We start from the raw sequence: 16,266 nt of genomic DNA, 5'->3' as shown, positions 1-16,266 counted from the left end.
CGCTCTATGGGTCCTCTTTATTTGAGGGAGTTTCTACAGACCTATCCTCTACCCAGAGCCCTGAGGTCTGCTGTGCCCAACGCCTCAAGACGAGAGGTGACGGAGCCTTTTCGGTGGCAGCGCCCAGACTATGGAACAGCGCCCTCTGCCTGTCAGATCCTCTCAGTCTTTAAAGCAGTTTAAGACTAGACTGAAACCCTCGTGTTATCTGAATATTTGTTTATTTATTTATTTTTTTTGACTGTTCTGTGAAGCACTTTAGTCTGCTCAAATTGTTTTAAATATGTTATATAAATAAACTTGAATTTAATTTAAAATGTAAAAAAATAAATAAAAATGTAAAAATATCACATATGTGTTTTTTGAAAGATTATACAGCAAGTGTGTTATACAGAGAGACACTGGGAGACTATGTGAACTCCACCCAGACACAGAGAGAACATGCAAAGTCCACACAGACACAGAGAGAACATGCAAACTCCACACAGACACAGAGAGAACATGCAAACTCCACACAAACACAGAGAGAACATGCAAACTCCACACGGACATAGGGAGAACATGCAAACTCCACACAGACACAGGAAAAACTAGCAAACTGCACACAGACACAGGGAGAACATGCAAACTCCACACAGACACAGAGAGAACATGCAGATTCCACACAGACATAGAGAGAACATGCAAACTCCACACAGACACAGGCAGAACATGCAAACTCCACACAGACACAGGAAAAACTAGCAAACTGCACACAGACACAGGAAGAACATGCAGACTCCACACAGACACAGAGAGAACATGCAGACTCCACCCAGACACAGGCAGAACATGCAAACTCCACACAGACACAGGGAGAACATGCAGACTCCACACAAACACAGAGAGAACATGCAGACTCCACACAGACACAGGGAGAACACAGAAAGGTCCAGACACCAAGAATAAGGCGTGAGTGCTGTGGCTCAGGTCCACGTCACCATCTGCTCAGATAAGTTCATTCTTCTCTCTATAAAAAGCTGTTAGTCTATGGGAGGCATTAATAAACCATTAAAGTCCATGTCCCTGTGTCATTAATATAAAGTAATTACACATTCATTTTGCACATTCTCCACAAACGCATCGGTCACAGTCATTACACCAACCATATAGGAACGACAAGAGGGACTTTAAGAACGAAACACACACATGACACACATACAACCATTTAAACAAGTACTACACATACAAGAGAGAGGGAAAAAGAGAGAGAGAAAGAGAGGGGGAGGAGAAGGAGTGAGAGAGACAGGGAGACAGGGAGAGAGGGGGAAAAGAGAGAGAGAAAGAGAGGGGGAGGAGAAGGAGTGAGAGAGACAGGGAGAGAGGGGGAAAAGAGAGAGAGAAAGAGAGGGGGGAGGAGAAGGAGTGAGAGAGACAGGGAGAGAGGGGGAAAAGAGAGAGAGAAAGAGGGGGGGAGGAGAAGGAGTGAGAGAGACAGGGAGAGAGGGAGAGAGGGGGAAAAGAGAGAGAGAAAGGGGGGGGAGAAGGAGTGAGAGAGACAGGGAGACAGGGGGAAAAGAGAGAGAGAAAGAGATGGGGAGGAGAAGGAGAAGAGGAGTGAGAGAGACAGGAAGAGGGAGAGAGGGAAAAAGAGAGCGAGAAAGAGAGGGGGGAGGAGAAGGAGTGAGAGAGACAGAGGGAGAGGGAAAGAGGGAAAAAGAGAGAGAGAAAGAGAGAGGGGAGGAGAAGGGGAGTGAGAGAGAGAGAGCGGGAGAGGGAGAGAGGGAAAAAGAGAGAGAGAAAGAGAGAGGGGGGAAGAAAAGGGGAGTGAGAGAAACAGGGAGACAGAGGGAGAGAGGGGGAGAAGGGGAGTGAGAGGAAAGAGAGAGAGAGGTGGAGAAGGGGAGTGAGAGAGATAGAGGGAGAGGGAAAGAGAGAGTGATAGAGAGAGAAGGGAAAAGGAGAAGGGAGAGAGAGGGGGTGAGAAGGAGAAGAAGAGAGAGCGAGACAGGAACAAAATGCACCGATGCAAGAGCTCTGACCAGACCAGTTGACAGAAATTTGGGGACCTGAGGCAAAAACCTCACACCCCAATAATATAAATTCATAGGAAGATGGTCCAATTCTGGACCCCTAAGACCCTGGGCCCCAGGACAACAGACGCCTTTGTCCCTCCCCCGTCGATTCCCCTGACTCCATGTCTATTTCATCTCCTCTTACAAAGTGGTTTTTCACACACTCTCGGTCCTGAACTTTCTACCCCTAAAGTTGCACTGTGTTGATTTTCTAGTATGGGGTTTGGCACCTGCTTGTTTCCAAGGTCATAGTGTGGAACATTCCAGGTAAACCAGTGACCATGGAGACAAGCAGGGGACAGACCTCACAGGAAAAGTTCCACAGTGCTCCTTTAGTGCATTTATGTGTTTGGTGAGTGTGCGTTCACTTTAAAACATCTTCATTAATTCTGCTGCTTCCTCTGCAGAGAACGGAGAGAACTCGATCTGTCTGGGCTACACGCAGAGATGAAGAGAGAGAAATGGAGGGATGAGATGAGAGAGATGGGGGGGGTCTCAATCTGCCTGTGCTCCACGTGAAGAAGAGAGAGAAACAGAGGGATGAGATGAGAGAGGGAGGGAGATAGGGTGAGAGGGAGGGAAAGGGAGAGAACTTGATTTGTCTGTGCTGCACGTGAAGAAGAAGAGAGAGAAACAGAGGGATGAGATGAGAGACAGCGAGAGAGAGCGAGGGGGAGAGAACCCGATTTGTCTGTGCTACACGCGGAGAAGAAGAAGACGAAGAAGAAGAAGAAGAGAGAGAAACGGAGAGATAAGATGAAAGAGGGAGAGAAGGAGGGAGAGGGGGAGAACTTTATCTGTGCTACACATGAAGACGAGAGAGAGAAACGGAGGGATTGAGATGAGAGAGGAAGAGAGGGAGGGGGGAGAGATTTCAATATGTCTGTGCTACACAGAGAAGAAGAAGAGAGAGAAACAAAGGAATGAGATGAGAGAAATGAGAGGGAGGGGATCTCGATATGTATGTGCTACATGTCAAGAAGAAGAGAGACAAATGGAGGGATGAGATGGAGAGAGGTGAGAAGGAGAAAGGGAGAGAGGGAAAGAGGAAGAGAGAGAAAGAGGAAGAGAGGTAGAGGGGGGAAAGGGAGAGGGAGACAGTGGAGGGAGAGAGCGAGGTGATACGGAGAAGGGGAGTGAGAGAGAGGGGGGAATGGAAAGAGAGAGAGAATACAAGGGGAACAAAAGAGAGGCAAAAATGAGAAAGAGAGGAAAAGAGAGAGAACATAGTGAGAAGGGGAAGGGGGTGAAAGAGAGGAAAGAGAGAGGGGGAAAGGAGACAAGTGAAATGAAAGTGAAAAAGGGGAGAGAGTGACAGGGAGAGGGAGGGATAGAGGAAGAGAAGGAGAAAGAGAGAGACAGACAGAGAGAGAGAGAGCAGTAGAGAGGAGAGAGAGACAGCAAGAGAGAGACTGCATGGAGAGGAAGGAGAGAGAGAGAGAGAGAGAGAGAGAGAGAGAGAGAGAGACAGAGACAGAGGCACAGCGAGAGACTGCAATGGAGAGGAGGGATAGAGAGAGAGGAGGAGAGAGACAAAGAGAGAAAACAGTGGAATGGAGAGCTAGAGAGAGAGACAGACAGACAGAGACAGACAGAGAGAGACAGAGAGAGAGACTGCAATGGAGAGGAGCGGTAGAGAGAGTGAGAGGAGAGAGAGAGACAAAGAGAGAGAGCAGTGGAGCGGAGAGATAGATAGACAGAGAGAGAGAGGGAGAGAGTTGTGTGGGAGGTGTTTGTTTGGATCAAATCTTTTTGGTGAATCTGGAGACATGCAAACATCAGAGATAATTTCTTTCTGTACTGTGACTTTTGTCCTGTTTATTTTTTTGTTTATTTGTAGTTTGAGTTTCAGAAGATTTGAATTGAATTACTAGAAATGATTCAACAAAAAATCTGTTTTCAACATTTTGACTTTCATTATTGGAAGAGAAATAAAAATATGAATGACACACCTGAGACACACAAGTACAACAAAGTAAACAAATATGGAGGTCAAGCACAGTTTACAGCTTAAAGGGGCACTGTGTTAGTTTTCTAGACCAGATTGTGTTTTTGCTGTTAAAAACACTGTGAAAAAAATATATGTGACTGAGTTTGCCTCTCCACAGATCTGACCTGTATAGAGCTGCTAAGTGTGATGTCACTTCTGGGTTCAAAGTAGGAAGCATTGTGGGAAAATAACAAACAAAACAAAAAATGCTAGAAATCAGACCCAGAAGTGACATCATCAGTTAACAACTCTATTGATCTGACTTGGTCACCTCCTCGTTTCCATGGAGATGGATAAGTTTAATACTATTTTGTGGAACATTCCAGGCCAAGCCCTAACATCTCCACGCAGACAAGCATGTGGCAGACCTGTCAGAAAAGTTAGATAATACACCTTCAAAAATAGTTTTTAATATTATCTCAAATGTTTATTCTGCCGTCTTTTCAAATCCAAACTGGGTTTGAGAAAAAACAAACCTTTTTTTTTTTTTTCATTAAAGCTGCAGTATGTACTTTTTCTGCTAGTTTCCATGGAGATGTTATCACTTCACCTGTAATGTGGTATTCAACTCATGTCTGGAGACAAGCAAGTAACACCACCAGTCCATGTAACAGATCTGATCTGTGGAGAGGCGAGTCCACTCACATTAAAACAGTGGTTCTTAACCTGGGTTCGATCGAACCCTAGGGGTTCGGTGAGTCAGTCCCAGGGGTTCGGCGGAGGTCAAGACACGCACCAGACTCATATGATTCGCGGACTGCGAGCGTCTCCAGACGCTGGCCGTGTCCTAATTCGACAAATGCACCCTTTGCTGTGCCTATCGAACACTGCTCACTCCAAGCTGCGCACTGCTGACACGGTCTCCGTGCACAGAAAATCTGTGCTGCGCACAAAAAAATCGAACCGGAGTTGACAATAAAATAAGCACACAACAATTCATTCTGCGCTATTTTTCAATGTGAGTCAGAGTGTGACCGGGGACGAGCTGCTCCAGCCACTTTTGTGATTCACATACGTATTGTGCAGCTTATCAACGTCATTGACAGGCTCCTCATGTCCCGCTCCCAGAGTTTTAGCCGATGTGGAGTGAAGACTCGTTGATGATTCTAAGTTCCGATGGCCCGCCCTCGGGCAAAGATCCGCGCGTAAAATTACGCGCGCGTAATTGCGTAATTTTACGCACTGTTTTGCAACAGTTTTGCGTTTGAAACATGACTAAACGGACAAAACAAAGGAAGTACGCGACTGAGGACACTGTGGATGTTTGTACAAGTTAAACTAGAGGCATCTGGACCCGGAGCGGCTCATGGAACCGAGTGAAGATCTCATGGTGGACTATGGAGCAGAGGACCTGATGTGCTGATGGACTGGATGCTGTTCCTGGATGCGTGGTTTATTCTGCTATTGACTTAATTGTCGGTCAAATGTGTATTATGTGTAATCATTAGCATAGTTGGTTCGAGCGGGACTCGATCCTCCAACCTCTGTCACAGAATGACAGTCACACAGTCACATGTACAGTGTATTTCTAGTTTCCAGTGTGTGTTTGTTCACACAATAGCAGTGTGTGGTTTGTAAATATATATTTATTTTGACCCATACCACTTGTTTTGAATATATTTATTTACAAAAACACATTATATATTGTGTTTTGATATGGTATGTAAATGTACAGTAATAGAGCAGCTGTGCAGATACAGATTCCTCTCAGTGTGTATTGGTCATTGAATACTGTCACTTCGAATGGCATAAAAACATAAAACGACATAAAAACGAAGAAAAGGAACAGACTTTGCTGTGAAAATGACATGAGAGGCACTTGCCAAGGGGAAGCTCTGCATTTCTGAACTGGTCTCTCAAAGGCAACAGCAGAAGTCACACTGCAGTAAATATTCATTATTATTCTAGTGTGATGGAAATTAGGTGATGGGTGTGTGTTAAAAAGTTAAAAATAATAAATAGCATAAATACAATAAGTTCATTATTGGAATACATAATACAATAGAAAATTAAAATAATTTCAGTGTGGTAGTGTTAAAAAAGGTCATGTCTTTGTGAAAAGGTACGTAGGTAATTTGTCTTGAGTTCATACATTGTATTGGTTTTATTCTTTGAACACAGTGATGTTAATGCACGATTTATTTTGTGCACCAGTAAAACACACATATGGCTTGAATTTGAAAAAAATTATATTTTATTTTTCAATAAACAAGGGTTCGGTGAATGTGCATATGAAACTGGTGGGGTTCAGTACCTCCAACAAGGATAAGAACCACTGCATTAAAACCACATATTTCAAAAGTCAATTTAAAAAAAAAGACCAATTGCAAGATGGGTTTAATGTCATACTGTGGAATATTCCAGACAACCCAATAACATCTCCATAGAAACAAGCAGGTGGTGGATCCTAGAAAAGTTACACAGTGTATCTTTAGCTTACAATAAAAGCAAACATATGAAAACAAGACTCATAGTGGTAAGGTTTTTGTGTGGAGTGGATTTGGTTTCCATGGACACGCCTGTAGTTTACCTGTAATGTTCCGCACTACAGCATTAAACTGATTTTGTTCTTACTGCGACATATATGTGGTTCTTGTTCACTGAGAAAAAAATAGAACGAGTGACCGAAAAGCAACAACAAACTAATCCCGTCCGCGATGTTGACTGAAGCGCTCCACAGATGCGGCCTCGTTTGATTGACGACGTTGGAGGATGAGGCGGTTGCCGTGGTGACGCACGAGGCCTTATTTTCAGATGGAAACGCACTTTACTGTATGTGCACTACCCTCACTCCATTCATCATCACTGTAGCATGTTTTATTCAGCTCGACCAGGGCGTCTCAGGTCACATAATCGTTCTTTATCTTTTTACACTTGGCTTCACCTCTTATATCCCTCTTTTACGTTTATTTATATGGGACGCACGCACACTCTCGTTACTTTTAGGTCTTAGTAGATTTGTCTTTTTTTTCCCAAGGACAAGATTTTGATCAGACGCTGCAGGTGAACGGCAAAAACGTCTTTTGAGATGGCAATTTCAAACTTAATCTGTAGTTACCACAGACTGTATAAAGAAGTCATCGAGGCTAGAGCAGCTATAGGGGCCAATTTGGAGCTGAGTACTAACCAGGAGTATCATAGCAACTAAAGAGCCAATCAAGAGCGAGGCTGTTGAAGGTAATGCTCCTTTCCACCGCTGGTTTAGCAGGGAGCGGGCGCTTAACAACACTGTCAATCAAATTTGTTGCTAACGCTAGTGGGAGTGACTTCAGGGAACGAAGGCACCTGATCTGTCTGTTATTAATGTTCATATTTTGATTTACAGACACAATACTGAAATAAAAACACCAGGATCATGTAGAGCGGGTTAACACGAACATTTTAAGGTCAAAATGATGAGCTTCACTGCAGCAGTTATGGAAAGAGGGGCCACAGTTTTTCAATAGAAAGTGAATTAGAGCCAGAGTTGATGGAGCCAGAAGTGCGCACATGATCACTTTGTATTTGGAACAAAGTAGCTATCAGGTTAGCTATGTCCATTTATATATATAGTCTATGGTAGTTACACAAAATATCTTCAAAATGTTCTCATAAATAAGGTGTTTTAGGTGGAACAATGTCTAGCTCATATTTGGGACATATATTGGGAAGAAAAGATGGAACCAGGTTTAAAAAGCTTGCGTCCTTTTGTTGCTATTTCTAAAAAAAAAAAGTAAAGGAGAAGGAGGAGACTTTGGATATCATTTTAGTTCGTATTTGAGAAATTAATTCAACCACCAAACAAACTGCAGTGTCCAATGGGAGCTGACGTTGCCATAAATATCATTACAACAAAGCGCTGCATCCTGGTGGCGCCCCCTATGGATAGCTGCATGTTACACTAGCAAGCAGCCCATTTTTTTTACATTTGTACCAAAATGACTACGTGACACTGCTGATTCCTACGAGTATCACCGATTAAGAAAATAAAACTGGAGAAGGAAGTGCGTACGTCACTTCCTTCTCCAGGTGGAGGTGAAAACAGGGGTAGATCAACAAAATGGCGTCTTGATAATAGTCGAGTAAAGATTACTCAAACATGAATCACTCCAAATACAACTTCAGAGGCTCAATAAGAAGAAACAACTAGAACAGTGGTTCTTAACTTGGGTTCGATCGAACCCTAGGGGTTCGGTGAGTCAGCCTCAGGGGTTCGGTGGAGGTCAAGACACGCACCCGACTCATATGATTTGCGGACTGCGAGCGTCTCCAGAAGCCGGCCGTGTCCCAATTTGACAAATGCACCCTTCGATGTGCCTATCGAAGTACCCGCCCGACTTAAATGTGCCGTTCTTTGGTGAATTGAGACACAGCATGAGACACGGCCAGAGTGATGCCCCAGCATTGACTGGGAGGATCCCGGCGACAATTGCGCTCTGATTGGACATCTTCAAGGGACCATGAAAGCACATTACCGTAATGACAGTAACGTATTTAAAGAGCCTCATGCCTCTGCTTTGACATGTCGTCTGAATTTACACGAGAGCACAATTGGTTGTGGAGTTACGGTGTGTGTTAAAATGTTAATAATAATAAATAGCATGAATACAATACGTTAAAACATTAAAATTAAAATCATTTCAGTGTGGTAGTATTAAAAAAGGTCATGTCTTTGTGAAAAGGTATGTATGTAATTTGTTGTGAGTTCATGCATTGTATTTATTCTTTGAACACAGTGATGTTAATGCATGGTTCATTTTGTGCACCAGTAAAACACACGTGTCTTGAATTAGAAAAAAATCATGTTTTATTTTTCAATAAAGAAGGGTTCTGTGAATGTGCATATGAAACTGGTGGGGTTCAGTACCTCCAACAAGGATAAGAACCATTGCTCTAGAACATGGTTAAAATCTGAAAAGTCCAGTTGCAGAATAGGGCTGATTTAAAGTGAACACCTCCTTCTGTATTCTGATTGGATAACTGAAATGAAATGGAAATATGAACAATCACCAACTTGTAAATTATGTAAACATCAACTGAAAACATTCAAAAATCAACCCGTGTGAGGTGTCCTGATCCAGCAGCGACAGTGGCTCAGTTTGCCTGTTGATCTGAAGGTTGTCGGTTTGAATCCCACTCTCGACATCAACATCATTGGTCGAGCGGTCAGATTCATCGACCCACAGGTCGATGGTGCGATTCCAGCTCCCACAGATGAATGCTGCTGTTGTGTCGTTGGGCAAGACACTGGAATTCTCAAATTGGAATAAATTATTCCCTGAACCACTTCAAACGAGCAAACACATTATCGTCTGGATATTCCTGAAAGAAGCTAAAGTAATAAAAGAACCAAGTCTTATGAAACAACAACACTCCACCTCTCCTTTGCCCCTTCGAGCGACAGAAGAACACAGGAAGAAGAAAAGAGAGAGACAGAAAGGGATGAATGGAGGGATGGATGACCTGTGTCAGTTTTCATTACAAAAAGCTTAGGGTCCCATTTTCAAACAAAGCCCCCTACGATCGGTGCCCTTTTCCATTCACTCTTTTATCCCCTCTGTCCTATACCCACAATGCACCTGGTCATACAGTATGTCAGGCCTGTGCCGGTTTAGACCATCTGGAATATGAGCCAATATTAAACCAGAGAAGGAGAGAAAAAAACAAGAAGAGAGAGACAGAGGGAGAGGGAGAGAGGAAGGAGAGGGAGAAGGAGAGAAAAAACAAGATGAGAGAGAGGGAGGGAGAGAGGGAGAAGGAGAGGGAGAAGGAGAGAAAAAAACAAGACGAGAGAGATGGAGGGAGAGTGAGAGAGGGAGAAGGAGAGAAAAAACAAGATGAGAGAGAGGGAGGGAGAGAGGGAGAAGGAGAGAAAAAAATAAGACGAGAGGGGGAGGGAGAGGGAGAGAGGAAGAAGGAGAGGGAGAAGGAGAGAAAAAACAAGACGAGAGAGAGGGAGGGAGAGAGGGAGAAGGAGAGAAAAAAATAAGACGAGAGGGGGGAGGGAGAGGGGGAGGGAGAGGGAGAGAAAAAACAAGACAAGAGAGAAGGAGGGAGAGGGTTGGAGAGAGAGGAAGAAGGAGAGAAAAAAACAAGATGAGAGAGATAAAGAGGGAGAAGGGGGAGCAAGAGGGCGGGAAAGAGGAAGAAGGAGAGGGAGAAGGAGAGAAAAAAAGCAAGACGAGAGAGACGGAGGGAGAGGGAGATGGTGAGAGAGAGAAAGAGAGGAAAAAAGCAAGATGAGAGAGGGAGGGAGAAGGAGAGAAACAGAAGGGGAGAAAGAGGGGCAGAGAAGGAGAGAGGGTGGAGAGGGAAGGGTAGAGAAAGGGGGAAGTGAGAGAAAGAGGAAGAGAAGAGGGGGACAAGGAGAGAGAGGGGGAGAGAGAAGGGGAGAGAAAGGGAGAAGTGAGAGAAAGAGGAAGAGAAAAAGGGGGGAATAGAGGGAAAGAGAGGGAGAGAGAAAAGGAGATAGAGAGGGAGTGAGAGAAAAAGAGAGGTAGAGAGGAGGAAGAGAAGAGCGGAGAGAGAGGAAGAGAGAGAAGAAGAGAAGAAGAGGGGAGGTGAGAAAGGGAGAGAGGGGTAGGTGGGTTAGACAGAGAGAGAGAGAAGAGAGGGAGGGAGGGAGGGAGGGAGGGAGATGAAGAGGGAGGAGAAAAGGTGAAGAGAGGAAAGAAGGAAGTAGGGGGTTTGAGAGAGAGAAGGAAGAGAGAGGAAGAGGGAGAGAGGGGGGAAATGAGAGAAAGAGAGGTGGAGGAAAAGGGACAGTTAGAGGGAGAGAAATGGAAAGGGGGGAGTGGAGAGAGAAGGAGAGAGAGCAAGAGATAGAGGGAGAAAGATGAGAGAGTTAGAAAGAAAGAAAGAAAGAAAGAAAGAAAGAGAGAAAAAGATGATGAGAAAAAGAGGAAGCAAGCAAAAGAACTAGAGGGCAACAAAAAGTGAGAGAGGATAAAGGGAAGGAAGAGAGAAGGAGAGAGGGAGGGAGAAAGAGCAAGCAGGAGATAGAGAGAGAAGGTGAGAAAGTGAGAGAAAGCGAGCTCAAGGGAGAGAGAAAGGAGCACATGGCGAGCGAGAGTGTGTCTGGGAATACAAAGTAAACAAGAGAGACTGCAAAATGGATGTAAAGAAAGAGCTCTTGTGTGATGGAGGGAGGGCAAAGAAACAGGAAGAAATGACAGGAGGGTGAAAGGAGGAAAAGCAGGACACATATTTGATAAGGCTTTATAAAAGAGAAGGATGGAAGGAGGAAGGAGGACGAGTGAGAGCTGTTTGAAGGGAATAATATAAGCATCAAACTCCAGATATTAGACAAACACTATGGAAAAGTCGGCCATGTTTGCTGCAGGCTGTGTCCATAGAGACGCATTAGCAAACACAATATGAAAACAAAACAACCCCACAAACTGCTGCTCACTGCTGCTAAACGCATTTACCACTATGACACAAAATATATGAACAAACACAAGTTTTGCATTTTTAAATCTTCTTTGGTTTAACATTAGGACGCACTGAAAGTTCTTTGAGATGTAACGACTCAAGAGCTGTGTCCCAATTCACCGTCTGCATCCTCCAAAGGACACATCCTCCAAAAGACACATCCTCCAAAGGACGCATCCTCCAAAAGACACATCCTCCAAAGGACACATCCTCCAAAAGACACATCCTCCAAAAGACACATCCTCCAAAGGACACATCCTCCAAAGGACACATCCTCCAAAAGATACATCCTCCAAAGGACACATCCTCCAAAAGACACATCCTCCAAAGGACACATCCTCCAAAGGACACATCCTCCAAAAGACACATCCTCCAAAAGACACATCCTCCAAAAGACACATCCTCCAAAGGACACATCCTCCAAAAGACACATCCTCCAAAGGACACATCCTCCAAAAGACATATCCTCTGCCACATAGATCTATTAAAAGGACAATGAGCCAAATCTAATGAGTAAAAACACACAAAAAAAACTAGTGTGTGTAACTTCTGTAAATATAAACAGACAGACAATGTTCTTGTGATAATTAGAGAGAGATGGAGAGAGGAAGAGGGGAAGAGAGAGAGAGGGGTTAGAAAGAGGGCAAGAGGGACAGGGCGTAGGGGCATTAGAAAGAGGGAGGGAGAGAGAAAGGGAGTGAGAGAGAGGGAGGGAGAGAGAAAGGGAGTGAGGGGGGGATATGGAAAGTGGGGAGTGAAGAGAGCAAAGAAGAGTGAGAGGAGGGCAGCAAGAGAGAGAGGAAGAGGGAGAAAAAGAGGGGAAGAGGGGAGGAGAGAAGGGGAAAGTGGGGGCAATGGTGTTAGAGAGAGCGATAGCAAGAGGGAGAGAGAGGGGGAACTGAGACAAAGTGAGGAAGATGGAGCTTGAGAAGGAGAGAGAGTGATGGAATGTGAGGAGTAGAGAGAGAGGGGGGGACAATTTGACAATGTTCTTGAGATCAGGAAAATCGCTTTTTTTAAATACATTTTTGACACAAAATATAAACGTGATCTGATGGGGCAGCGTTTTAAAACTGTTCAGGAAAGATCTAAACTTTGTCCTTCTGATTTTTTCCACTACTTCAAAAGAGAGTCAAGGTTTGACATTTCCACTGAATCTGTTTTTGACAACATTTTTCTAGCAACGTGTTTGCACTGTAAAGTATCAATCAAAATGTACGAGGAAGAGTGTGGTTCAACAAATCATTGCTACTTTCCCTCTTTCCCTATGTCTCATTTTCTCTCTTTCTCCCTCCTTCTAGCTGCTGGCCCTCTCTCTCTCAGCCTCCCTATCATTCTCTGTCCTTTTTCTCCTCTTTCTCTCCTTCCTCTCTCTTTCACCCTCTCACCCCCCCTTCTGTCTCCAACACTCCTCTCCCTCCCTTCCTCCCTTCCTCCCTCCCTCCCTCTTTCCTATTTCTCCCCTTCTCCCCCTCTCTTTTCTCCCACCCTCCCTCCCGCTCTCTCCCTTCCTTCCTCTCTCTCTCACTCTTTCTCCTCCCTCTTTCCCCTCTCTTTCCTCCCTATCCCCTCCCTTTCTCGCTCCCTCTCTCCCTCTCTCGTTCCTCTCTTTCCTCCCTCTGCTTCCCTCTCTCTCTCACTCTTTCTCCCTCCCCCCTCCCTCCCTCTTTCCCTCTCTCCCCTCTCTTTTCGCCCCACCTCACCCTTTCTCACTCCCTCCCTTCCTCTGTCTTTCCTCCCTCTGCCCCCTCCCTCTCTCTCTCTCCCTCCCTTCCCCTCTCTGTGTCTCTCTCTCACTCTTTCTCCTCCCTCTCCGTCTCCCTCCTTTCCTCTTTCTCTCTCTCGTGGCGTTGTTAAGGAGACACATCTCACATGTTGGTAAAAACATCTTGCAGAAATGATGGACAGAGCAGATCCGTATAAAATCCAGTTTGTTCAGTATCATCTCCGTGAGGGCATCTGCAGAGCGCGTCGACTCTGGAGCGGAGCCAACGCACATGGGCACGGCTCACACACGGCTCACACACGGCTCACACACACGGCTCACACACACATGGGGGCACAATAGGCACAAGGAGGATTCAAGCTTAAAACATCAACAAACGACGTCAGTTTTAATCTTATGCACGACAGATGAGACAGGCACAAGTAAACACGAACCACGCAGAAGAATTGGACAAACACCACCAGTCAGTTTGGACACACCCTCTCATTCATTATTTTTACTACTTTCTACATTTTTTATATACTTTGTCTAAAAAAAATTGAGCAGAGTTATGTAATGTTTTTGTTTCGAACATAATTCCTCCACGTTGAGAGGATCAGCTGAGGCGGCTTGAGCATCTGTTCTGGATGCCTCCTAGACGACTCCCTGGAGAGATGCTCATGTGCCGTCGGGAGGAGGCCCCGGGGAAGACCGAGGGCACGCCGAGGGTTTCCGGCTGTGTCCGATTGTCCACGGTATTATAATATATGGGATGAAGGGGGGGCATGTGAAGTTTCGTGCACCAGGCCCCCAAATTTCTTTCGACGGTCCTGCTTAATGAACTATTTATCAGTCACATAATTTTTAGTGATGTCCAAAAGTCCAACAAGTGAAAAAAACAGTGCACTCAAAATTTCCCACATTGTACCTGGAAAAGTAGTGTCCAGCGCTGGTTACTAGACTAGTCACTATAGACCATAATGCATTGCAGGAGTTGGAAAACACCAGCGAACAGCAACAGATCATTAACTGGACACAACACGACTGAATGAAGCAAACAGAGGTGCTGGTTTATCTCACTGTGGATCCTGATTATGAATAAAACATTCTTAAACAATAAACCTTTGCTGTGTAAAGATGCTAGTCTTACCTTAGCTTAAGTTGTTAACAGAGTGAGAATTTCCACATCTCAGACAACACTCAGATGAATCCAGTCTGTTAACATGACATCCAGCTTTACAAAAATGTGTATGATTATTATTAGTTATTAGTTAGGGCCTGTGGAGTGAATGAGGGGTTAGGAGCTGGGGGAGACATTCGGACACATCCTCTGTCTCTTGGCTGGCTTGGGAATGCCTTGAAATGCCCCTCGAAGAGCTGGAGGAAGAGTCTAGGGTGAGGAAAGTCTGGGAGTCCCCGCATAGACTGCAGCCCCCACGACCCCTGACCCCGGATGACAAATAACCCCACATATTGACCTTATGCGAACCCCAAACTGTCAAACAAACATCATATTCAACATTCAGAAATTCAGTTTATTTACTTTTTTTTTTTTTTTTGCTTTTATTTGACAAAGTGGCATTTCAATGAGACAAAATGTGTGACGCTTTACATAAGAAAGAAAATATTTGAATTTAAAATCAAATGAATCGTACTGATATATTGATCATAACTGACAAGAGAACAGAACGAGAACTATTTACTTTTTGTACAAACATATTTTCATTGTCACAAACCTGAAACAAGTAACGACCATAACATGTTAACCTTACACCGTTCAAAGTGGTACTTACACATTTGTACATTCCACTGTGGTCATTTGGATTCAGCTGATTAGAAAATATAGTTCTACACAGGGGCGGCGGGAGACAGTTTTGGTTGGAGGCGCTAAGGGGGTGCTATGGTTTTTGGGTTTTTTTTGTTTTTTTTTAGCAAAATCTTTTATATAATGATTGCTAACTATGTTTTAATTTGAGTTATATTCATTATAAGAAGTAAGATTATGCTAAAATGGAAACTTTTGGAAATTTAGAATGAGTGACGGGGGAGGAGGGGCGGGGTCTGGAGTGGTAAGGAACAGCGTGATTGATCTAAAAGGTATCCACACCCCCTAACCACGCTGTTGAAATTTAAATGTAGTGACTTAAGAACCTAATATTCTTCATTTTATTGTAGACTCACACCTTTTGCTATTTGAATATTTTTGGATGTGCTATGAAAGTGAGGAAAAATCTATGGGGTAACTGGCCATTCTAGGGGAGGCTAGTGCCCCCTGAAGCCCCCTCCCCTGGCACCACCCCTGGTTCTACAACATTTTATCAACACAAAAGTCTCACACACCGAGGACAGCAAAACAATACAACGTCAAAGTAGTTGCCCGTAGAAAGGGACTACAGACAAAGCCATAGAGTGCTGGTATTATGATCATCGATGTAACTGGACTACTTGAGTCAAGGCAAAGCGTTTGAAAGCATCCCTCACTAAAACATTTGTAAAAAATTATCTATACAACCAACCTTTTTAAATCCGGTTTGAAATGTGTTTTTTACATTTGTGGAAACAGCAGAAAAAGTCTGTATTTGTGTTTAGATTTGAGATGATAATTTAATAAATGCTTGATCTTGTTTACATTATTCTTTACACACAGAAATAATTGTGCTTATAGTGGAATTTTATGTGTTTATGTGTTAGCCTGGCCAGCCAGACACAAGAACACATTTTTATAGTTCAAACACCCTGTCAAAATCAAAATGGCAACCAACATTGGCGGTTTAAAGGTTTTTTTATGGCTGTAATCCTTACCCTAACCCTCTAACCCCTAACCCTAATTCGCTCACCCTTTAACGCTACTCTAACCTTAATCATTAATCTAACCCCCTAACCTTTACCCTAACTCCCTAACATTAACCCTTACCCCAATCCTTCCATAACCTAACCCTCTAAACCACGTGTCAAACTCAAGGCCCATGGGCCAAATTTGGCCTGCCAAGTTATTTTATGTGACCCACGACAAAGTAAATTAAAAGGTATGCCAAAATGCCAGTTTATCAGGAGATACACAGTTAAACAGACATTTTTTTAACGTATGCAAATCCATATGCAAT

This window comes from Periophthalmus magnuspinnatus, chromosome 19 (genome assembly GCF_009829125.3).
Source record: "Periophthalmus magnuspinnatus isolate fPerMag1 chromosome 19, fPerMag1.2.pri, whole genome shotgun sequence".
Taxonomy (NCBI): domain Eukaryota; kingdom Metazoa; phylum Chordata; class Actinopteri; order Gobiiformes; family Gobiidae; genus Periophthalmus; species Periophthalmus magnuspinnatus.
This window is presented reverse-complemented; position numbering follows the sequence as displayed.